We start from the raw sequence: 25,289 nt of genomic DNA, 5'->3' as shown, positions 1-25,289 counted from the left end.
TTGGAAAACATGCTCCAGAATATTATCCAGGAGAACTTCCCAAGCTTAGCAAGGCAGTCCAACATTCAAATTCAAGAAAAGCAGAGAACTCCAAAAGATATTCCTCAAGAATAGCAACCCCAAGGCACATAATCATCAGATTCACCAGGATCGAAATGAAAGAAAAAATGATAAGGGCAGCCAGAGGGAAAGGTCAGGTCACCCACACAGGGAAGCCAATCAGACTCACAGCAGATCTCTTGGCAGAAACCCTACAAGCCAGAAGAGAGTGGGGGCCAATATTCAACATCCTTAAAGAAAAGGATTTTCAGCCCAAAATTTCATATCCAGCCAAACTAAGCTTTGTAAGTGAAGGAAAAATAAAATCCTTTATGGAAAAGTAATTGCTGAGAGATTTTGTCACCAGCAGACCTGCCCTACAAGAGCTCCTGAAAGAAACTCTAAGCATGGAAAGGAACAAGTACCAGCCACTGCAAAAGCAAACCAGTTGGCAAAGACCAAAAATGCAATGGAGAAAATAAGTCAATTGATAGGAAAGAAAACCAACCAGCAACAAAATGGCAAGATGAAATTCACACACAAGAATAGTAACATTGAATGTAAATTGCCTAAACGTCCCAATTAAAAGACACGGACTGATAAACTGGATGAAAAGTCAAGACCCATCAGTGTGCTATATTCAGGAAACCTATCTCACATACAAAGACACACATAGACTCAAAGTAAAGGGATGAAAGAAGATTTACCAAGCAAATAGAGAACAACAAAAAAAAAGCAGTGGTTGCAATCCTAATCTCTGATAAAATGGACTTCAAACCAACAAAGATCAAAAGAGAAAAAGGACACTACACAACGGTAAAAGGATTAATCCAACAAGAAGAGCTAACTATCCTAAATATGTACACCCCCCAACACAGGAGCACCCAGATACATAAAGCAAGTTCTTAACAACCTAAAATGAGATTTAGACTTCCACACAATAATAGTGGGAGACTTCAACACTCCACTGTCAAAATTAGAGAGATCAAAGAGACAGAAAATTAACAAGGACATCCAGGAATTGAATGCAGAGCTGGACCAAGCAGACCTAATAGACATAGACAGAATGCTCCACCCAAATCCACAGAGTATATATTTTTCTCAGCACCACATGGCACATACTCTAAAATTGACCACATCATTGGAAGCAAATCACTACTCAGCAAATACAAAAGAATGGAAATCATAATAAACAGTCTATCAGACCACAGCACAATCAGACTAGAACTCAGGATTAAAAAACACAATAAAACTGGCACAAACACTTGGAAACTGAACAACTTGCTTCTGAGTGTTGACTGGATAAACAACGAAATGAAGGCAGAAATAAAGATGTTCTTCAAAACCAATCAGAATGAAGACACAACTTACCAGAATCCCTGGGACACCTTTAAAGCAGTATCGAGAGGGAAATTTATAGAAATAAATGCCCACCAGAGAAGCAAGAAAAGATCTAAAATTGACACCCTATCATCAAAATCAAAAGAGCTAGAGGAGCAAGATCTAAGAAACTCAAAACCTAGCAGAAGACGAGAAATAGCTAAGATCAGAGCCAAACTGAAGGAAGTAGAGACACAAAAAACCCTTCAAAAAATCAATAAATCCAGGAGTTAGTTTTTTGAAAAGATCAACAAAATAGACCACTAGTCATATTAATGAAAAGAAAAGAGAGTAAATCAAATAGATGCAATAAAAAAAGATAAAGAGGACATCATCACTGATCCCACAGAAATACAAATTGCCATCAGAGATTACTACAAAAAGCTCTATGCATGTAAACAAGTAAACCAGGAAAAAATGGATACATACCTGGACACCTGTACTCTACCAAGAGTAAACCAGGAGGAAGTTGAAATCCTGAATAGAGCAATAACTGGGGCTGAAGGGCTGAAGTAGAGGCAACAATCAATAGCCTAGCAACCAAAAAAAGTCCAGGTCCAGATGGGTTCACAGCTGAATTCTACCAGATGTACGAAGAAGAGCTGGCTGAAACTATCAAACAATACAAAAAAAGGAAATCCTCTCTAACTAATTTTATGAGGCCAGCATCACCCTGATATCAAAACCAAGCAGAGACTCAACTGAAAAAGAAAACTTCAGGTCAATATCCATGATAAACATCATGCAAAATTCTTCAATAAAATACTGGCAAGCCACTTGCAATAGCACATCAAAAAGCTTATCCATCACGATCAAGTAGGCTTCATCACAGAGATGCAAGACTGGTTCAGCATACACAAATCCATGAATGTAATCTATAACATAAACAGAACCAAAGACAAAAACCACATGATTATGTCAATCGATGCAGAGAAGGCCTTTGACAAAATTCAACAGCCCTTCATGCTAAAAACTCTCAGCAAACTAGGTATTGATGGAACATATCATAAAATGATAAAAGACATTTATGACAAACCGACAGCCAATATCATACTGAATGGGCAAAAGCTAGAAGAATTCCCTTTGAAATCATGCACTAGAGAAGGATGCCCTCTCCCACCACTCCTATTCAATATAGTATTGGAAGTTCTAGCCAGAGCAGTCAGACAAGAAAAAGAAATAAAGGGTATTCAATTAGGAAAGGAGGAAGTCAAACTGTTTCAGTTTGCAGAGGACATGGTTGTATATCTAGAAGACCCCATCATCTCAGCCCAAAATCTTCTCAAACTGATAAGCAACTTCAGCAAAATCTCAGGATATGAAATCAATGTGCAAAAATCACAAGCATTCCTATATACCAAAAGCAGACAAACGGAGACCCAAATCAAGAGTGAATTCCCATTCACAATTGCTACAAAGAGAATAAAATACCTAGGAATACAACTAACAAAGGATGTAAATGACCTCTTCAAGGAGAACTACAAACCACTGCTCAAGGAAATAAGAGAGGACACAAACAGGTGGAGAAACATTCCATGCTTGTGGATAGGAAAAATTAATATCATGAAAATGACCATAATGCCCAAAGTAATTTTTAGAATCAATATTATCCCATCAAGCTACCAATGACCATCTTCACAGAACTGGAAAAAAACACTTTAAACTTCATGTGGAATCACAAGAGAACCCACATAGCCAAGACAATCCTAAGCAAAAAGAAAAAAGCCTGACCCATCACACTTTCAGACTTCAAACTATACTACAAGGCTACAGTAATCAAAACAGCATGGTACTGGTACCAAAACAGAGACATAGACCAATGGAAGAGAACAGAGGTCCTGGAAGCAACACCACACATCTACAACCATCTCATCTTTGACAAACCTGACAAAAACAAGCAATAGGGAAAGGACTCCATGTTTAATAAATGGTGTTGGGAAAACTGGCTAGTCATGTGCAGAAAGCAGAAACTGGACCCCTTCCTGACACCTTACACTAAAATTAACTCCAGATGCATTAAAGATTTAAACATAAAACCTAAAATCATAAAAACACTAAAAGAAAATATAGGCAAAACCATCCAGAACATAACATAGGCAAGGACTTCATGACTAAAACACCAAAAGCAATGGCAAGAAAAGCCAAGATAGACAAATGGGATCTAATTAAAATTCAGAGCTCTGTGCAGCAAAAGAAACCATCATTAGACTGAATTGGCAACCAACAGAATGGGCAAAAAATTTTGCAATCTACCCATCTGACAAATGGCTAATATCCAGATCTACAAATAACTAAAACAGATATACAAGAAAAAAAAAACAATTCCATTCAAAAGTGGGTGAAGGATATGAACATACACTTTTCAAAAGAAGACATATATGAGGCCAACAAATATATGAAAAAATGTTCATCATCACTGGTCATTAGAGAAATGCAAATCAAAACCACATTGAGATACCATCTCACACCAGTTAGAATGGCAATCATTAAAAAATCTGGAGACAACAGATGCTGGAGAGGATGTGGAGAAATAGGAACACTCCTACACAGTTGAGGGGAGTGTAAATTAGTCAACCATTGTGGAAGACAGTGTGTGATTACTCAAGGATCTAGAAATAGAAATTCCATTTGACCCAGAAATCCCATTACTGGGTATATATCCAAAGAACTATAAAGACACATGCACATGTATGTTCATTGCAGCAGTTTACAATAGCAGAGACCTGGAACCAACCCAAATGCCCATCAATGATAGACTGGACAAAGAAAATGTGGCACATATACACCATGGAATGCCAGGCAGCCATAAAAAACAATGAGTTTGTGTCCTTTGTAGGGACTTGGATGAATCTGGAAACCATCATTCTCAGCAAACTGACACAAGAACAGAAAGCCAGACACTGTACATGATCACTCACAGGTGGGTGTTGAACGAGAACATGTGGACTCAGGCAGAGGAGCATCACACACTGGGGGCCGTTGGTGGGGGTAGGAGAGAGACAGCTGTGGTGGAGAGGAAGGGAGGGGAGGATGGGGAAGGATAAATTGGGGAGAAATGCCAGATATAGGATGCACCTGAAGTAAAATTAAAAAAAGAAAATCAAACTTGCTATGGAACTAAAAAACGTTTAAATCATTAACTAGTAAAGGAAGTTTTAGGATAAAGAAAAAGAAGTAAAATATCTTCAGTGAGGGAAGATAAACTTCAAGCTTGATATCTGCTGTATGGATTTTGGAGACTGGCATGTCATCTGTCCTGAACACTTAAAAAGTTATGATATAAAAAGTAAGAGCTTAGAAAATGGCTTCATTCAGCTTCTTCTTTCTCTGAAATTTTTATAGTCACATAAGAGGGGTAAAGTGGATTGTGTAACTTTAGCTTTGTAGATGTCATACAGTATCTGGTAATTTTGTAAGGGATTATTTTGTGTCAGGAAAGAGAATTAAAATAAAAATGGGAAGCTGCCCAGTGAGGAGACAATTACTAGCTTCAGCTAACAACTAATATAATTAGCATGCTTACCCATTTTGTTTATTTGGGAATATAATTTTATTAATTAAGTATAAGCCATAATGGTGGCTACCTGGTGCTTTGTAAATGTATGCACCTTGCTGAATAGTAATTTGAAGTCTATTAACTTCTAAGACTGCCAGGCAGAAGTTTCATGATGAGTTTGCAAGAATACACTCAAAATGGAAACATCAGCTCATTAATGAAAGAGTTTGAGAGGAGTTGGCTTCACTGTGTTGAAGGTCACACAGAAAGTGTGGAGAGCCCAGCAGTGTTATCCACAAACCACTTTAGTTCACTGTTAAGAGGAAGTGATCAGTGTCAATTAATCTTGCACAGCTAGGGAAAAATGGTCAGATACAGCTATCAAAAGAAATGATCTTAAATCGAAGACTGAATCTTGCTGCACACGTTCCAAGTGGGAAGTATCACTGCTTTAAGGATGCGGATAACTTGCATGAAATCTTTCCGTTACCAGCATGATCTTATTTTAAAAGATGCTGAAGTTACTTTTAGGGTATGAATTCATAAATATTAAATTTCTTAAGTCATTTTTATTACTTTTAGAATTAATAAAGCAAAGTCATCCTTTTCTCTTCTCTATTCAGTATCACTCCTGCTATTGAGATTTTAAACCAATGCCCTCTTAAACATATTGCTAGGGAGAAAATTCTTTAATTTGAATAGCAAAGTCACTGGTGATAAAAGTAATAATATTAGTAGCTATTATTTAGTGAGTACTTAGCCTGTGCCAGGCATTCTTCAAAGCTTCATATATTATATTATTTAAACCTCTAAACAATCCTATATGTGCCATTTCCCAGTCATCCATAAAGCCAGGTGTGGCCTTGTGATAGCTTCTAGCCAATGGAATGTGAGAAGAAGATATGTCCTGTCTCTGGGTCAAAGCCCTTAAGAAGCTGATAGGCATTCTTTTCAATTGTTTTTGCCCTTGGCAGGCTGGCATATCAAGAAAAAGTCCCTGAGGGATGACAAACCTACATGTGGGAGGAAACACATTTTCTGAATCACCATAAGAACTATGGTTCATAATCTACATTACTGCTCTAGGTTACTATGTGAGTAAGAAATGAATTTTTATTGTGGTTGAGCTCTTACACATTAGATCTATTTTATATTGTATTTTGGACTAATTAGTAATAAACATTTTTATTATCCTCATTTTATCGTCGAGGAAACTGAGGCACAGGGTTTTTAAAGTAAATTCCTTAATTGCTAATCAGTTAAATGAGCTTTTGAATCCCTACTGTCTGATGCCAGATACTGTTTTACAAATACATTTCTATGCTTGCTACCACAAATCTGAATGGTATCTGGCCAATAGAGCAATGTGCCTGATTCAGAGGGAGTAGCTGGAATTAGCACAGTTAGTAAGTTAGAACATTGCATAGAAACTGGAAACTGACCTATTATAACTGCTTGTTAAAGCTACTTTTGTTGACATAGAGAAGCTGTTGATGTATAAAAAGTAGGAATCCTTAAACCAAGAGATTGCTCATTAAGGAAAACATGTCAATATAAGCCTAGCAAGCAGTACTTTTTTTGTTTTTTGTCTGCTTGCCTTTCCTACTTCCCCAATGCATTAGAGGAACCAGCTAGCTACTAAGGAGGGTGGGGCGGGTGATGGAGACATCTGTAGAAAGAAGATCTCCAATTCCACTCAATGTTTTCAGCTAGCTCTACCTAGATTGAGGAATGGAGAAGAATTTTGGATTAAGCTTCAGATTAAATATTTTTACAGTATGTTTATGATAATACATTGGCTGAGATTTAGAAATTGAAGTTAGCCAATTCCATTAACAAAAAATTGAAAGCAAAAATTATTACAGAAAATTTAACATATTATATTAATATATAGAAAATTTAAACAAAGTTTAGGAAAATAGTATCCACGATAAACACACTTTTGTTCTTACTCTGGTTGGAATGACCAATTGTCTCAGTTTTCCTTATTTTAACCTTGGTGTCCTGCATCCTGGAAATCCTGAAGATCCAGATCAACCAGGACAGGTGGTTACTCTGATTCCAGTAGTTGATATTCCTTACTAAACTATTTACATGTTTTTCACCTTCAAAATCACTGTCATCTTTCTCCAGTTTGCTTTCTCTCCCTATTTGTTCATTCATGTTTTCCCGCTCAGCAGTTAATGATCTGCCAAACTGAAGCCACATGTTTCCTAAGCATGCTGCTGGTCCATGACATTTTGCCCTTGCACATTTATTCTGACATGTTTTTTTCTCTAGGGGACCCCCACCAAACATGCTGATGGGCTGTCAATACGATCTCATCTTCCAACACTTAGCTTAAAAATCAACTTCTCTATGAACTCTTTCCTGATCTCCCCAAATCTAGGTAGAATTGACAGCTCTTTTTTGTACACTTTATGGATTTTATTTCAGTAGATATGACCTATTATTGACCTTTTAGTTTTTAGTTATGACCTATGATTACGCTTTTGGTTTTTACATGTCTAGATCTCCTTCATACACAGTGTAACTCAAATTAGAATCTGTGGTATTACTCCTGAGATCTGAAAATTTACTTTAAGTTTTTCTTTGAAAAAATAAATAAATAAGTATTTTGTTTTTTACCTATTAAAAACAAACCTCTCTTTTGCTATGATAATTTGTAATTGAAAGCCATTTTCACAGAATAAAATTTTAATTTGTGTTAGGTTTTTGTAAATTTCAGCTTACAACTTTTTAAACAGTCTTTTGGGTATTTTTGGCTTTAGAAAGAATCTGTATGTCATTAGATACCCACAAATTCCAATGCAATTATTATGGCAATTGTTATTTACTTTCAACTTCTTTATAGATTTTGCAAAGCTGACATTTCCTGAATTTCTCAAGAATTTTCATGTTAATAGTAAAATGAGTAGTGATTTTTTCCCCTCGATTTTTGCCAACAAATAGCAGAGATCCTGAAATAATCTACTTGTGAATTGGACAAGTCATGTAAGCTCAAGAGAATCAGCTTCATTACTTTTCATTGAAGGTACTAGGACAGATGGGCTTTAAAGATCAATGGAGCTCTAAATAGGTTGCTACAAACAGTGAACCTATAGCCTTTGCTGACTGATATCAAGGCTTTGGCCCTGGATCCTGAGGTCGCTGGAGGAAAGATCCCACATGTGCTTAACCCCAAGGAAAAGATTTCATAGATAAATTTATGATAAGATTTAAAGCTCTAGAGAAGAGAGTTTAGATTAGTAAGACGAAAGTAAAGAATTTAATTCCAAATAAACTAGCTATGTAATAACTTATGAAGGTTGTAGTGATTACTTACAAATATTTGAATGGTGTAAATAAATGATATAGGTGATGAGCAATCTATGGGGATACATGCACACATATATAAATTAGATTTAGGAAACATAACAGGTTCTTTATATTTGAAATCATCTTTATAAGAAAGAAGATAATAGTTTAATGTCTTAGGAGATAGATCTTTCAGGGAAACCCTCATTACTTTCTATTAAATACAAAAATTACCTCTTTTAAATATGTTGAAGAAATTGCATGTGGATTTGAAAAAATATTTAATTGTCTTTTGAATTATAAATAATATTTGCCTAAAGTTAAATTGAAAGTTTCATACCTAGTTTGCTTTTTTTTTTAATTTGTTACTATGTGAATAGTCCTGAACAATGATTGCTTCCTGGTAGCTTACTAATTCTAATATTTAGCAGCAAGACTATAATGTCCAGAAGTCAGTACAAAATAAATACTTCCTCTAGACTAGTGGTTTGTTTTTTTAAAATGACTTTAGCTTCCTTTATCTGTCTCATTATGTCCATTCTGTTTTACAAGGCAACAAATAAGAGCTGTGAAGGGCCTGAGAGTTTACCCTACTTGCTAGCTAGTAAATTAGCTTGCCACAAAAGTTTTATGAATACTGGCAGAAGACAGAAAAATTTTTGGATGAAAGAAAAAGGACTCCATTACTTCTGGCACAGGATCAACCTGGGATCCATATTCATTTCAGACCCTGTTGACTCCCAATTCCCCCATGGCGCCAAAGTGGAACGGCCCAAGTAGATGTAGCAACATAGCTGACAAATGTCAAGTTAGGGAACCAAATCTTTTATTATAATGGGTTGCAAGCAAGTTTGGTGAACTTTAGTCTTCAGAGAAGCATTGTCTTTATTATACAGAATAGCAAAGAGCAACAATAAAAACAAGCAAAAACAAAACAAAGTTGACTGTATAATCTGGAAAAAAAAAAGCCATTATTGCCAGTTCTTTATAGTTGTTCAGAAATGTGAGAAACCGTGGGGAGTTGTCTTCCAAAAGCAAAATAAAAAGATAGCTCTACTAAGAAAGGTATAATTATTTGTTTAGAAAAAAAGGTTTTTTTTTTTTAAAGAAAAAGCTATTTAAAACCACACGAAATTCCATTTTATTGCTTTCCAAGATCTAGTGATGTATTATCTCTTAAAGAGAAAAATACTTCCAGCAAAGAATCTTTTATTTTTTGTTTTGCTATAAGAAAGTTTAGAACTTTGATGCTGGTGACGTTAAACTTGCTTTGATAAAATTTGTAGCCCATGAAATAGAAAGCAATATTGTATAGTATAGAGGCATTTCTTTTGCATTCTCTTTTAAAACTTAGAATGTAGATTACCAAAATTGATAGGTATATATTATCACATTCAGATTATGCGATATGGTCATTAAAAGATGAGTTTCCAAATGATATTTAGTATATGAAAAAGGATCTTAGAGTATTATTAAAGTAGAATATAAAGCTCAATGTGCTATATACATGCCAGTTTTGTATATAAAGCCCGTACAATTTTATACATATAACACATACATAGATACAGTACATAGATTTTGCAGTATGAATCTGTTTATATTAATATCCACATGCACACACACACAGTTAGAAGGATATATATCAATAATTTAAAAGTGAGTAATTCTAGGATGTTTTAATGAGTGACACTTTTTTTTTTCTGTAAGTTAGTTTGTAAATTTCCTACAATTTGTGGATAGATTAATTTGATAAACATAAAACAATAAAATCATTGTAAAATCCAGGTGAAATGGCCCAGAGAGTCTATTTAATTCATTTCTACTATTTTATAATTGAGTGAAGTAGTGAGTAGTGGCTTCGCCAAGGTGGCACAGTACCTCTAGGCCAGAGATGGACTGATTGTAATTCTCCTGGCTCCTGACCAAGGGATTTTTCAATTAGTACTCTCTTATATCCTTTTACTGTGCTCTGTTTTAGTGTATCTATATCCGAGGGTCTTTTCATGTCTCTCTTGAGAGTTAACTTTTACACATGGCGTGTAAGCTCTTTGAAATTTGAACATTTATAAATTTGATAGTAAATCTGCGAAAGTAAAAGGGTGCCTGATGCTGGATTCGGCCGAGACGTATCTGGCAGGCAGAGATCAGTCCAAAATGTCTGAATGGAGTGTCTAACGCGCCTCAGGAAGCAAGACAGAGAAGAGAAAAAGACAGCTTTAAAAACTGTCTTTACATTGATTAGCAGATGGGACTCTTAAAGGGTGCTGATTCAAGTAAGAAAATTGATAGACTAGAAATAATGGATTTAATTTGAAGTAACATAAAAATCACTTTAAATAGCAGCAGGGGGGAAACTTTTTAAGAAGCGCTCACTTTAAGAACCACCAAGTAACAGGAATAACTGAAGGGCTGTAGAAATAAACAAAAATACTTCATCTGTTGAACAACCCAAAAATTAACAAATATGATTTAAAAGTGATTTAGAGCCACCTGAACCATTAAAAACCTGTTGAAAACAGGAAAAAAATAAACAAATATATATGGTTGAACCACAAGATAGTTTAAGTCACTTTTTATGTATTCTTTAACTGTTTAGATGCCAAGTTATTTCCATAAAAACATTACTTTTATTCTTTTAATATATTAACAAAAAATTTTTCAAACATAAAGGGAAAATTAAATAATAGCACAGTGAACATGTATATTTACCAAATAGAATTAAGAATTAAATACTAAAAATTATAAACTTTAGATTTAGAATTCTAGATTTAAAAATATAAATGGACATTCTTTATTTAAAATATAAATATTACTGCATATTTGTTTTCCATACATTATTCCTGTTTGCAACAACTTTCAGCTATCTTGATACTTCACCTACTCTATCATTCATCTGAAGAATATGCAGCTAAGGTATTAAATAATAAAATCACTAACCAAAGTCATCCTTTCTACTTCTCATGTTTTCTTTTAGTCTTTGTGAATCAAAGCACATTCTTCCTATAGTGAGCCCACAATTAATAAAACCACTTGTTTATAACTGCATTAGAGGAAAGCACGCTACAGTGTCTTCATTCTGCAATTGGTGCTTCAGCTCTCTGCAGATTGTAAATTCTGTTAATACCTTATTTACAGGAATATCAAAGAACCTATAGGTCTGAAAAGCTTGTAAGTCCATAACAATGCAGTGATCTGCCATGGCTACTGAATGCAACTGTATTGTGAGTTTTATGCATGTATGACTCTTGTCTTTTTCATCTTGTGTATGTGAAAATAATAGACCTCTGCAGTCACTCTGGACAATGATGTGAATTTGCAACCTTTTATTATAATGAGAACTTCCTTCACATCATTATGTTTTTCCAGCTACTAAGATAGGGTATACATCTTCACTTTTTTACATTTTTGTCAGTCTTTCAGCTGGTTTCCCAGTTCTTGGACTTCTTAATCAACTTTTCTAGTTATAAGGCTATCTGTTATCTCCTTTCTAGTACATGTGCTCAAACATATTACCACTGAATAGCTTGAAGTTTGCCAGGGCAGGGGTTCAACTTAGCTGATGCCTTTGGAAGATACAGTGGAGGAGAAGGGAAAGGTACCTATCTTCCTGTCCTCTTCCCTCCCCTTCCTTCTTGTCTCCTACCCTTTCCTCTTTTCTTCATTTTCTCCCTCTTTCCTTCCCTCTGTCCATATTTCCCTTACTTTCTCTTTCTCTTAGGTTTTATTTTAAAAATAAAAACTAGAAGAAAGCTGAAATAATACTGTACCACATAGCTTCAGCAAATTTCCCAAGTATTTACCATTTGTCACATTTGCTTTTATTTGATGCCTATGCACATAAGTATGGATGTGTACTTTTCTTTGAAAGTTTGCTTCAGACATGCTGAAACTTCGTGAATTTAACACTTAATGACCCTTCCTGGCTTCATTATGATTGTATTTACCGTATTTGGTTACATATGTCAAAGGAAAACTGTGCAGAAATAATTTTAATATATCTTTTTTTAAATTTCATGAAGGGTAACGTGCCTTGAATTTCTCAAAAGACAAATTTTTGTCTACATTTATTTAATGCTATAATAACAAAAATACTTAATGTACAAAAACACCAATATAACACATCTCAGAGTAGATGTGTAACGTGCTATAAGGTTTAAGATATACAGTTGACATAATGCCATTTGTAATATTTCCAAACTTACTTTGATGATAACCTATTATCTGGTCTTTCCCTTGAGCCAGCTCATTATTACCAGGTTAGCTCTCAGGCTCTGACCTATAGACCACAATGGCTTCAGAATATTCACTGACCTTACCTCTGACTCATTTTGCTCATTAATCCTATTATGGAGTTTCTGTCTTTCTAGGATCTGACGTCTTCTGAAACTAGACTAAGCCGTCAGTTTTCCCTTTGCCTTTGGTTTATGATTGCATGTGAAAATTTAGTCACTTTCCAAGGCTGTTGATAGCCTAAAGGGAACAAAACTAAAAAGGGTGCTGCTAGAGAACATCAAGGGTGACCTCACTCTTGTGCCTATAAATGAGGAAAGAAGTTTTAGGGAAAAGCAAAATGAGGAATGGAGGAAAACAGTAAGAGTCAATCTTAAGTATCCACTTGAGAAGTGCTACAGAATAAGGTTAACTGTTATTAAATCAAGGTTTAACATAGTTAAAATAAACTATATTATTTAAAATAAATGAAATAAAGAATAAAGGACAAAGGGATAAGGAAAAACAGATAACAAAAGATATTTTCCAGAGGACAGGAGCTGATAGGCTGTGTACCCATGAACATTAGTCAGTCAAGTGACTCATTGGAAGGAAGAGAGGTAAGAAAGTTTGATTTATTTTTGGCATCCAGATCATTACACCAAAAAAACAGAATATTCGTGCATACCTTACTTCTGTTAAAACTTGATGTGAGAAGGTCATAATAAAAAAATAATGTCCATCAAATTTTGGAATATCTCTACATAGAAGTAGGGGTGAGACAGGGATGAGAATCTATCCTGTAGACTTGATTAGCTTTCCCAAGTGTTTTATGTCTTCCATTGCCTCTTGGGTTCCACTACATACATTGGAAAGATATATATGTATATTGGAAAGATGTTGACATAAGTGACAATTGGACATTACAAAAGAAAAACTTAATTTATTTGCTTTTGTTTCTGATTTGACATTTATCTGTAAACTACCTTTCCTTGGGCATAACTTCATTCTCATATGTCTTGTTTACTTCAGGAGATTGTTTCTTTAATGCAATATTTAAATAGTGCACATATTTATCTACCTTTGCATTATACCAGTAGTATTTCCTCAGTAAGTGTTTTCTGAAAGAATGAGTTACAATATAAAATTAAGAGCAAAAATATTTCTCAAATCCATATAGAGCTAAAAAAAAACTTTGAACATGGAAACTGCGGAATTCCTTTTTGCCTGCAGAATGCATTTCAAACTGCTTGGTATGGCCCTTCACAACCATGCCTCCTGTCCTAGCACTCTCTGCTTCACCATTCATTGTGTATTCTCAAACACTAAACGCTGCTTCTCTTTTCATGCCCTCTCAAATGTTAGCTACTTTGTAAGTCCTTTCTAACCACAACCAGCAAAATTACTTTTTCCCTAACTTATAAAACCATATATATGCATATTTTTGGACATGAAGTGTAGATATAAGTTCATTGTGTAATAAATGTTTCATCTGGTGGCTGACTGATACTATTTAATGTCCATGTTTTATACATAATTTTATCTCGTGCATATTTTCATGGTGGGTGCATAATAAAAATGCCAGTCAAAACAATTAGCTCCACTTTGTCTCACTTTCCTCTAGTGCAAATGTATCTTGCACTTATCATAGCAAAAAGTAGGAGAAGCCTGCTTCAAAAGGAGAACAGGACTGAATTCTTTCAAATTATTCCCTTGATGGCTTTGATATTGTAGGGGCAATGGATTACAGTTGCAAAATAACTATTTGTTATTTTCTACAAGAGGTCTACGCTCTAATTGAATGTCCTACAACTACATGTGACCTAAAGAGCTAATCTATCACCTTTCAAGATCAGCTTAGTTTAAATACCAAATTTAAGGAATGGCACAAAAAGCTTGACATCCTGTACTAGTGACAGTGTGGAAAGCCCTAATTGATCTTGAAATCATTATCTAGCTTCCTAGACAAGGACTTACTATGTTAACTGTAGTATTAATTTATTCTTATTTCAGCCTCCAGCTTTACTGAGGTATACTTGACAAATAAAAGTTTTATATACTTCATGTGTACAATGTGATGATTTGATATGTGTATACACTGAAAGTATTACTACTACCAACTTAATTAACATATCACGTCACACGGTTCACATCATTTTGTGTATGATGACAACACTTAAGATCTCCCTAAACAAATTTCAAGTATACATACAGTACGATTAACTACAGTCACCATGCTGTGATTTGATCCCCAGAATTTATCCATCATATAATAGAAGGTTTATAACCTTTGACCCAGCACTTTCCTATTTCTCATCCACAACTAGCCCCTGTACTGTTATACTCACTGCTTCTATTAGTTATTTTGATTGATATTTTCTCTTTGACCATGTGTAATGCTATTTGTATATATTTGTAAAATAAATGCAAACGAATACAGTGTATTTTGAGAAATGCATGTGATATGCATTTTGGAATACTTAGGTGCCCTTTCAACACATCGTTTTGCCATTTGTACTGCCATCATGAAAAAACAAATTAATATTGGAAAATTTGTTTGTAATCTAACTTAGATCAGATAGATTTTGTACGGTTTCATCAACATTTTGATATTCCAGCGAATTCTTTACTACTTTAAGAAAATTTTGTGAGATTTTATTGGATTTCTTTAACCTCTGATTCTCCAAGGTTTGGGCTTAGTGGTGCGAACATTAATGCTAAATAAATGAGTCATAATAATTGGGCTTCAGACATAATGGTACCAAAGATGTTTAATCAAGCAGTCTCCATCATGGAGACAAGATGGATTAATGATTTACTTGTTCCTAGGGTCCTGATTTTGACTGATTTTTTTTCAAACACGTACTTTGTATGTTAAAGGGTTTACCTTTACATTAGCTGCTTGTTGCTGTTAGAAAGATCTGATAATGTTAATAATCACATTTCTTTATGGAAATGAAAGCTAAGAAGATTTTCTATGAAAGAAGTGAGCATATTAACAACACTTTGATTTCTTTATTTAGTTGAATTACTTTTTAGTAGTTTATATAGACCAAAAACAAGAACAAACAAAAATTTCAACAACAAATCAAAACAAAAGCCTGGATTCAACACTATATAAGAAATACTGTTATCGCTCATTCCTGTATTTTATGTACTTCCATTCCCTTCACAGCACAATGTTTTCCCTTTTGTTTGTCTTACAATGTTGTAGGATATATAGGATAAAGCAGGATTTTGAAATTCCATTTTCAGTGAACACATGAGAGCTTTTAAATAAGGTTGATGAAAAATGAGAACACATGGACACAGGGAGGGGAGTACTAAACACTGGGGTCTATTGGGGGAAAAAGGGCAGGGCCAGTGGGAGGGGGAGGTGGAGAGGGACAGCCTGGGGAGAAATGCCAAATGTGGGTGAAGGGGAGAAAGAAAGCAAAACACACTTCCATGTGTGTACCTACGCAACTGTCTTGCATGTTCTGCTCATGTACCCCAAAACCTAAAATGCAATAAAAAATTAAAAAAAAATAGAAGTGCATTAAAATTTTCTGCCTATAACAGAAAAAAAAAAAAATAAGGTTTCCTATTGTTTTGTGCCTTGCTACACCCAGTGGAATTCTCCTTGGTTATAAATGGGAGACAGTAATTACACAATTCTTAATAAAACTTTGTTTTGGCCAGGCTTGGTGGCTCATGCTTGTAATGCCAGCACTTTGGGAGGTTGAGGCGGGAGGATTATCTGAGGTCGGGAGTTTGAGACCAGCCTGACCAACATGGAGAAACGCTGTCTCTACTAAAGATACAAAAAATTAGCTGGGTGAGGTGGCAGATGCCTGTAATCCCAGCTACTCGGGAGGCTGAGGCTAGAGAATTGCTTGAACCCAGGAGGCAGAGGTTGTAGTGAGCCGAGATCGTACCATTGCACTACAGCCTGGGTAAGAGCAAAACTCCATCTCCAAAACAAGCAAATAAACAAACCTCGTTTTACAGTACATAGAGGTGTGAAAACTTCAAATCCATAAAGGCTATTGGGCAGGGATGATCCTGGAAGGAAAAGCTTCTGAAATGGGAAACACCAGTTTAAATGATTTTGTATCACTTTCATCGTTGAAGACACACTTCTTCAATCACCACCTCCTTAGTCTGGCAGGGGTGTTTAATTATTATTTTCTCCTTTGTCTCATTTTACTAATGAGGAAAAAAGGCCCAGAGAAGTAAACTGACTTTCAAAAATCATAAGCAGTGTGAGAAATCTAGGTATAGACTTCTATTACCTTGCTACCTGGATGAGTATTTTTAAAATATCACTCTATTTCAAAGTTTGCTTCATGGAGGCTATAGCATAGGTACCACTTCTCTGATCATCTTCTTCGGTTTACATCTAAAGCATCTAGGGATAAAAAGGCAGTATATAGAATTTAATAACATGGATTTCTTCTAGATTTCCTAGGTTTGAATATTAGCACTTGGAAAAGTATTTTACATTTATGATATTAGTTCTCTCTCTATAAAAGAGATAGTAAGAATTTTAACTAGCTCATATTGTTTTCATTAGAATTAAATTAACAAATGTAAAGCATTTGAAATTGAGTTTAGCATCTATTAAATGCTTTATAGGTATTACTTGTTAACATTATGAATGCATGGACTTATTTTGACATTAGTTTATACCACTGGTATGGACTGAATTGTGCATTCCCCCAAATTCGTAAGTTGAAGCCTTCATCGCCAACGTAACTGTATTTAGAGATAGGGCCTATAAGAAGGTAACAAAAGTTCAATGAGATCAAAAGGGTGGGGCCTTAATCCAATAGGACTGGTGTCCTTATAGTAACAGGAAGAGACACCAGAGATTTCTCCCTTGTCTGAGTGTGCACAGATGAAGAGCCAAGTGAGGACACAGTAGAGATGTCAGTCTTCTACAAGCCAAAAGGGGAGCTTTTGACAATCGAACTTGCTGGCACCTTGATCTTGAATTTCCAACCCCCAGAACTGTGAGAAAATAAATTTCTGTTGTTGAAACGATCCAATCAGTATCATTATGTCAGCCATCATAGGGGATATTTCACATGGGAAGTTCTGAATCTCTGCCTAATCTACCTAGACTAGTGTCTAGTTGCTACAGTAAATTTTTGCATGCTTCCTTCAGAAATGTGCTTTTCTTTTAAGTTTTCCCTTCATATCTGGACTTTCTAAGGTAATCTTTTTCAAGACTGTGATCATGTGGAGAAACAAGTTTTGCTCTCAAATTTCTAGGGTTTGGTTTAGGTAGAAATGTCCTCCAAGCCTAATTGTTTTGAGATTCTCAATTTGGGCGTGGGTTGATAGTTTCAACATTTCAACACATTTCTAGAAATTTGGTCCAAATGCAAATCAGTGAGAAGCATTTCTTTTTCTAACATGTTAGAATCAGGAAAATTGCAGATTCCTGTGTTACTGGCAGATGGCAGCGCTGTGCTTTTAGTAAAAAAGAATAAGGTCTGAGTGACAGACCACAGCCTCCTTGCCTCTGTACGGTAATTGATGAGCAGGTTACTCTAGCAAAAAGTCAAATATGTGACATTTTAGATAGCTTAATACAATTTTATTGTTGAAATAATTACTAACAAAGGAGGAGACAATCTACATCAATGTCTAGTTTTCACAAGAAATATTCCCCAAATCATAAGAATTTAGAGTAACAAGACACAAACTTATAACTTGTGTGTTCCATCCAGTAGTTGCAAGTTCCTGAAAATAGTCACTCTAAGTTTACAACTTACATAATCTGTAAAATAGAGAAAATAAGAATGTTTTCCACAAAGTTATTCATAGATGCAATTTAGTGATTGCTAGAAAGTATTGCCTTTAATTTTTCCACCAAGGGTCCTTATTTTGCAAAGAGAATTAATTCTTACCTGTTAGGCTAGAAAAGTAGCCCAAATAGATAATACAAAAGTAAAAAAATGTCAATGAAGTCTTCCTGTGTGGCTTGAAAACAAATTCCTTCTACTCTATAGTGTAACCATAATATTTGTATAAATGTAAAATGAAAGTTTTAGGTGATTTATTAAATGAACTGCTAGATTTATGTAGTAACAAATAAAGTCCTAATACTGTATCTTGTACATAATAGCCAATCAGTAATTCGTAGCTCATTTATTACTATATATGCCAGGAACTTTACAAGGCTACTATTGTTTCAGTTTCACAATACCCATTTAGGTTTGCATTATAGCTGCAATTCACACTTAAGAAAACAACCCTTACAATGATATCAAGCTTGCCCAAGGTCACATAAACTGTTAATGGAGGAGACAGAATTTGAATTCAAATCTTACTTTCTGTGGCACAAATGAATTGTGAATTAAAGAAATTTGCTTAATGTCTCTGAGCCTGGGTGATTAATATGTTGCTTGGATAGATTACTTTCCCTGGCTGACTGCAAAATGATGCTGCATGTAAAAATTTAGGTACATAAGACTCTCTACAGCCATATAATTACTGCAGAAGTATGGAATAAAAGTTTTCTATTGACTGATGTCCCAAAGCATAAAACAAAAGACAGTAAGTGTCCATATTCTAGATAGAACTAGTAGATGTTTCTTTATTAAGAGGTGGCCACGTTGTTCTTTTTCACTTCACCAGCAATACACTTTTAGCCTCCATAAGCAGAGACTACAAATGGGGACATTCTACAAGAGTGGCGCAAAAGCCTAGAAAATTCTTAGGATTTTATCCTTCTTTCTCAAGAAAATGAGAACATTTTTAGAGATCAAGGGTGCTTGTGCAAAAGTAAGACTAAGATCACATTGTCTGAGTGGATGCTTGTAGAGGTACCGGAACTCACTGGAATTCAGTGAGAGCTCTGAAGAGCTTCAATATGTTGAAAGCACACAGGAACATACAACACAGGACTTACTTGAGCATACAGACTAGTGTCTGTTTATTGCCTGAGAAGGTCTGAAAGTAGAAGCTAGCTGGAATAGTTGGAGGAGACCATGTAAGTCACAATATTTTGAAGTAAAGATTTTTATTGCATTCAGGGAAGATAAAGAGATACTAATGTTTCTGTTTTGTTTTGCTTTTCAGAGAGACACGGCATGATTTAGCTTGAGATCATGGTGGATACTGCATGAAGATGAGGCTTTTGGGTGAAACAGAAGCAGTGATACCTTCAGAAGATTATTGCAATGAATGGTGAGGTTGGACCAAGAGTTGTAGCAGTTCAGGTCTATATTTTTCTATCTTTCCACATTTTAATATTTCCTTTGAAATTAGATGAAAATAATTAGACATTCCAGATGACAATTATTATTAAAATATGAATAATCAACAGATTTAATGAGCTTGGGTTGGAAAATGGACTATGTGCTGTTATTCCTAATGAGTAAGGAGCTTTTGATTTGAGGGACCTTGATAATGCACTTAATTTCCTCACTCTGTTAATACAAGGGTAGGAATTTGTTATATTGTTGGCATTCTGTTCTTTTATATATATATATTTTTTTTTTTAATTGCATTTTAGGTTTTGGGGTACATGTGAAAAACACTCAAGACTGTTGCATAGATACACACGTGGCAGTGTGATTTACTGCCTTCTTCCCCTTCACCTACATCTGGCATTTCCCCCCATGCTATCTTTCCCCAACTCCCCACCCCCCTCTGTCCCTCCCTTATTTCCCCCCAACAGACCCCAGTGTGTAGTGCTCCCCTCCCTGTGTCCATGTGTTCTCATTGTTCAACACCCACCTATGAGTGAGAACATGCAGTGTTTGATTTTCTGTTCTTTTGTCAGTTTGCTGAGAATGATGGTTTCCAGGTTCATCCATGTCCCCACAAAGGAAACAAACTCATAGTTTTTGATGGCTGCATAATATTCCATGGTGTATATGTGCCACATTTTCCCTGTCCAGTCTATCGTCGATGGGCATTTGGGTTGTAAGTCTTTGCTACAGTTCCAAGTCTTTGTTATTGTAAACTGTGCTGTAATGAACATTCATGTGCATGTGTCCTTATAGTAGAATGATTTATAATCCTACGGATATATATCCAGTAATGGGATTGCTGGGTCAAATGGAATTTATATTTCTAGGTCCTTGAGGAATCGCCACACTGTCTTCCACAATGGTTGAACTAATTTACACTCCCACCAACAGTGTAAAATTGTTCCCGTGTCTCCACATCCTCTCCAGCATCTGTTGTCTCCAGATATTTTAGTGATTGCCATTCTAATTGGCATGAGATGGTATCTCAATGTAGTTTTGATTTGCATTTCTCTAATGACCAGTGATGATGAGCATTTTTTTATATGTTTGTTGGCCTCATGTATGTCTTCTTTTGTGAAGTATCTGTTCATATCCTTTGCCCACTTTTGAATTGGCTTTTTTTTTCTTGTAAATCTGTTTTAGTTCTTTGTAAATTCTGGATATCAGTCTTTTGTCAGATGGGTCAATGTCAAAAATTTTTTCCCATTCTGTTGGTTGCCAATTCACTCTAATGACTGTTTCTTTGGCCGTATTCTTTCTAGAGGGACAAAAAACACCTACAGGTGTCTTTCATAGGCTAGTAAATTGCCCCTGCCTGCCCCTAACTTCAAATACATAAACATGAAATATTTATGTGACATTTACTAAAGGAAAACATAAGAACAGTGTAAGGAATAGAGGATAAAAATGCCTTTGGTGATAGCACTCAACCACTCTCCACAATTAGGAAAACCAAAGCCATAGCATTTCAGAATGTTTTTCTTTCTTTTCTTTACTTCTCTCTTTTTTTTTAGATGGACAACTTCCACCTCCCAGGTTCAAGCCACTGTCCTGCCTCAGCCTCCTGATTAGCTGAAACTACAGGCATATGCCACCACAACTGGCTAGTTTTTGTATTTTTAGTAGAGACAGGGTTTCACCTTGTTAGCCAGGCTGGTCTTGAACTCCTGACAAGTGATGTACCCACCTCCGCCTCCCAAACTGCTGGAATTACAGACATGAGCCACCATGCCTGGCCTCAGAATACTTTTTGTAGAAGGAAGAATAGCCAATACCAATTGTTTTATGAGCAGGTCACTAATTAGCCTCATCTCCTACCTCAATTTTCTACTGAAATATGCTTTCAAGACATACATTTTACTCTATTCTTACAAATCCTTTTCTATAATTCCAGAGTACTAGTAATATTTTCAGGCTACTTTTAAGTCAGTGCTCAGAGAACTTGTCTAGTTGACTTGCTGTTTAATCTAGCTCTTCTAGTAGTGTGCTAGGTTTTGGTGATTTGCTTAATACTTTTTGTCTTCAGAAAGGATATACATCACACCATTTGACCAACTGGTAAATGTAAACTGGGATGATCAAAAATATTAGTGACATTGTGGCCATGAGGAAGTCATCACTTGTGGCATTTTCAAAGGCTGTGTGAAAAATAAAACAAAACTGAGTTCTATTTCATTTTAGCACCTTGAGGAATTTTCCTAACAGAACTAAAAGATTTCAAGCAGATACTTGCTTGAAGCACAAAATCCCACATAAAATAAGGAACAGTAGTATGAAGACAGCGTTTTGAATGAAGACATCATCCTCTTTGATGTTGAGTACGTATTTTATATATAAAGGATAGTAGGCAAATGATATTCAGATAGAAAAATTAGACAATGGGAAACATTTTACAATTGACCCCTTCCTACACACACACACCAGCCTTCTCATTTTAGACCTGCTGCTAATTTCAAAATCATACAGGCCTTAAGGATGCTAAGGAGGATCTTGCAAATTAGCCTCTATTACGTGATCAGAAGAAAAGAGATGAAGATAGAGATATCATGAATGTTGGAATTTGATTTGAGGTCACCTCTGCAGGATGTGGGAGCCCAGACAGGAAGTGGGAAGTTTGAGAAACCTCACATTTAGATGTATTAATGCAGAAACTGATGGAACAAGAAATTTTACATTATCCGTCACTGACGAGCTGTACATTACTGAATTTTATGGTGGAGAAATGTATATTGTACCTTCAACATACCTGGCTTTGAACAAAAAATATATGTAGTCTTTCCCTCTTTTACTCCTTAGTTAAAACAATTCGTAGTGCATTTCTAGAAAGAGAGAAATGGAGTAGTTACCAGCTTGAGTTTGGACTCTTTGAATTTGGCAGTGTTCCTGACTTCCTTACTTACTGCTTTGAAGAGTTCTTGACTTTTTCTTCTCTGCAGAATTAGGATAATAATACCTAATCACATTATTGTTTTGAGGATTGAGAAAATATTTATAAATTGTTCAGCACATTGAGAAATGCTAGCTGTTAGAATCATTAGGGTAATCAATCAGCCATGAGACCAAAATTCTGTTTCTCTTCTTTCTAGTTAAGACCAATTGAGTATTGTTGTTGTTGTTGTTTTTCTAAGAGGGTAGATTAAAGGCCTTTAGTGTATCTTAGCCACTTGGAAATAGCAACATGGTACATAAGGATTAACTCTGTGAACTGTAATTCAGGAAGAAAAATGGGAATCCACCAGAATCTCAAAGGACACACCTGATCCTGGAGAGGAGAACACTGGCAAACAACCACTGTAATGGCATCTGGCTGAGTAAAGTGAGTGAATCCCCAGTATGTGAGAGAGGCAGAGTCTTCCTCTGTGATTCACCTTTGCGCTGGAAATCCAAGCAGTCCATGCTGAGGGAGAGCTGTTTGCTTCTCCCAAGCCCTGAAGTCAATTTGGAGAGAGGCTTGGGGATGCTGTGAAAGAAAGACATTAAGAAGAACTGCAGACAGTTTCCAAGACCCAGGACTGAGAGTAGAAAGCCATTTTTTATTTTGGTCGCATGCAAAGTCAGTCGTTCTTTGGCAACCAGACAGTATGGCTGCACAACATTTTAAATTCAGGATAGAGATTAGAACTTGTGCTTGGGTCAGGGTAAGGGTTTCTAAAGCCAGAACTGGGAGAGCACAATTCCAGTGTACAAGCAGCCAGGGCCAGCTTGGCAACTGGGAACTGATCTGCATGAGACATTGCTGGTGGCCTTACTCTGCTCCAATGAGATTGTATTTTACTTCTAGATAAAACAATTCACAGTATGTTTCTAGAGAGAAATGCAGTTTGGCCCTCTCTACTCCACTCCTAGAGAAAAATCCAGTCATTTGGACCACCAGCTTGCCTAGATCAGCAGCCTGAGTGTCCCAACCTGTTATGGACATTGATTATGGTGTAGCAGTACATCTCTGCTCCACACCCAGGCAAATCTTCAGGAATTCAGAGCACCTGCTCACCTGGATCAGCAGCCTGCCCCACCCCACCCTTCCTGTGCAGAGATCTTGGAACAGGGAGTCTCTCTCTGCCTCATGCCCAGGCAGATCCCCACACATTTGGACCGCCCACTATTCTGGTTCAGTAGACTGAGCTGCCCTACCCTACCTGGACATAAGTCATGGTGCAGTGAGGCTGTCTTTGCTCTGTACCCAGGCAGATGTCCAAATATTTAGAGCACCTCTTGCCTGGATCAACAGTCTGAATCAAACCTCTTGTGCAGAGATCCTGCTACAGGGTGCCTCTGTTCACACTACACCCACATTCCTAGATTGGAAATTATATTTAAGGGAATAATTCAAAAACAGTCACTAATTTGGCTAGAGAGGTAGTCATCCAGATATAAGCAATCCAATGAAGACCTGTGAGATACCATACAAAATGAATATTATCAGTGCATGTAGTCATCATACTGTCCAAGGTAATGCTAAAGAAAAAATATTAATGACAGCTAGAGAGAAACATCAGATCATGTACAAAGAGGATCTTAGGCTAGCAGAAGACTTCTCAGCAGAAACCTTACAAGCCAAGGGAGTTGGGGGCTTGTTTTATCATTCTTAAAGAAAACATATTCCAAGCAAGAATTTTGTATTTCCCAACCTAAACTTCTTAAGCAAAGGAGAAATAAAATATTTTCCAGACAAGTAAGTACTAAGTGAATTCATCACTTGACCAGCCTTGCAAGAGATCCTTAGGATTTCTAAATATGGAAACAAAAGATTAATACCTGAAACCACAAAAACATATAGGTACATAGCCTGGAGACACCATAAAACAACAACACAATAAAACTACAAAGAAATCAACTAACAACTTCGTGATAAGATCTCAATCTCACATATCAATATTATCCTTGAATGTAAACAGTCTAAAAAGAAGCCAAAATTGACTAATAGGATCTAATTAAACTAAAGAACTCCTGCACAGCAAAAGAAATTATCTTCAGAGTGAACAGGCAGCAAACAGAATGGGAGAAAATTTTGCACTCGTCTGACAAATGGCTGATATCCAGAATCTACAAAGAACTTAAACAAATTTGCAGTTAAAAAAAAATGAACAACATCAAAAAGTGGGTGAAGGATGAACAGACAAGACACTTCTCAAAAGGAGACATTTATGCAGCCAACAAACATATGGAAAAAAGCTCATCATCACTGGTTATTAGAGAAATGCAAATCAAAACCACATTGAGATACCATCTCACACCAGTTAGAATGGAGATCATTAAAAAGTCAGGAGACAGCAGATGCTGGAGAGGATGTGGAGAAACAGGAATATACCTTGTTGGTGGGAGTGTAAATTAGTTCAACCATTATAGAAGACAGTGGGGTGATTTCTCAAGGATCTAGAAATGGAAATACCATTTGTCCCAGCAATCCCATTACTGGGTATATACCCTAAGGATTATAGATCATTCTATTATAAAGACATATGCACACATACGTTTATTGCAGTACTCTTCATAATAGCAAAGATTTGGAACCAGCCCAATTGCCCATCACTGATAGACTGGATAAGGAAAACGTGACATATATACACCATGGAATACTATGCAGTCATAAAAAAGAATGAGTTTCTGTCCTTTGCAGGCTT

The sequence above is a fragment of the Callithrix jacchus genome, chromosome 10, assembly GCF_049354715.1.
Source record: "Callithrix jacchus isolate 240 chromosome 10, calJac240_pri, whole genome shotgun sequence".
NCBI classification, from domain to species: Eukaryota; Metazoa; Chordata; class Mammalia; order Primates; family Cebidae; genus Callithrix; species Callithrix jacchus.
Note: the sequence above shows the minus strand (reverse complement) of the source record.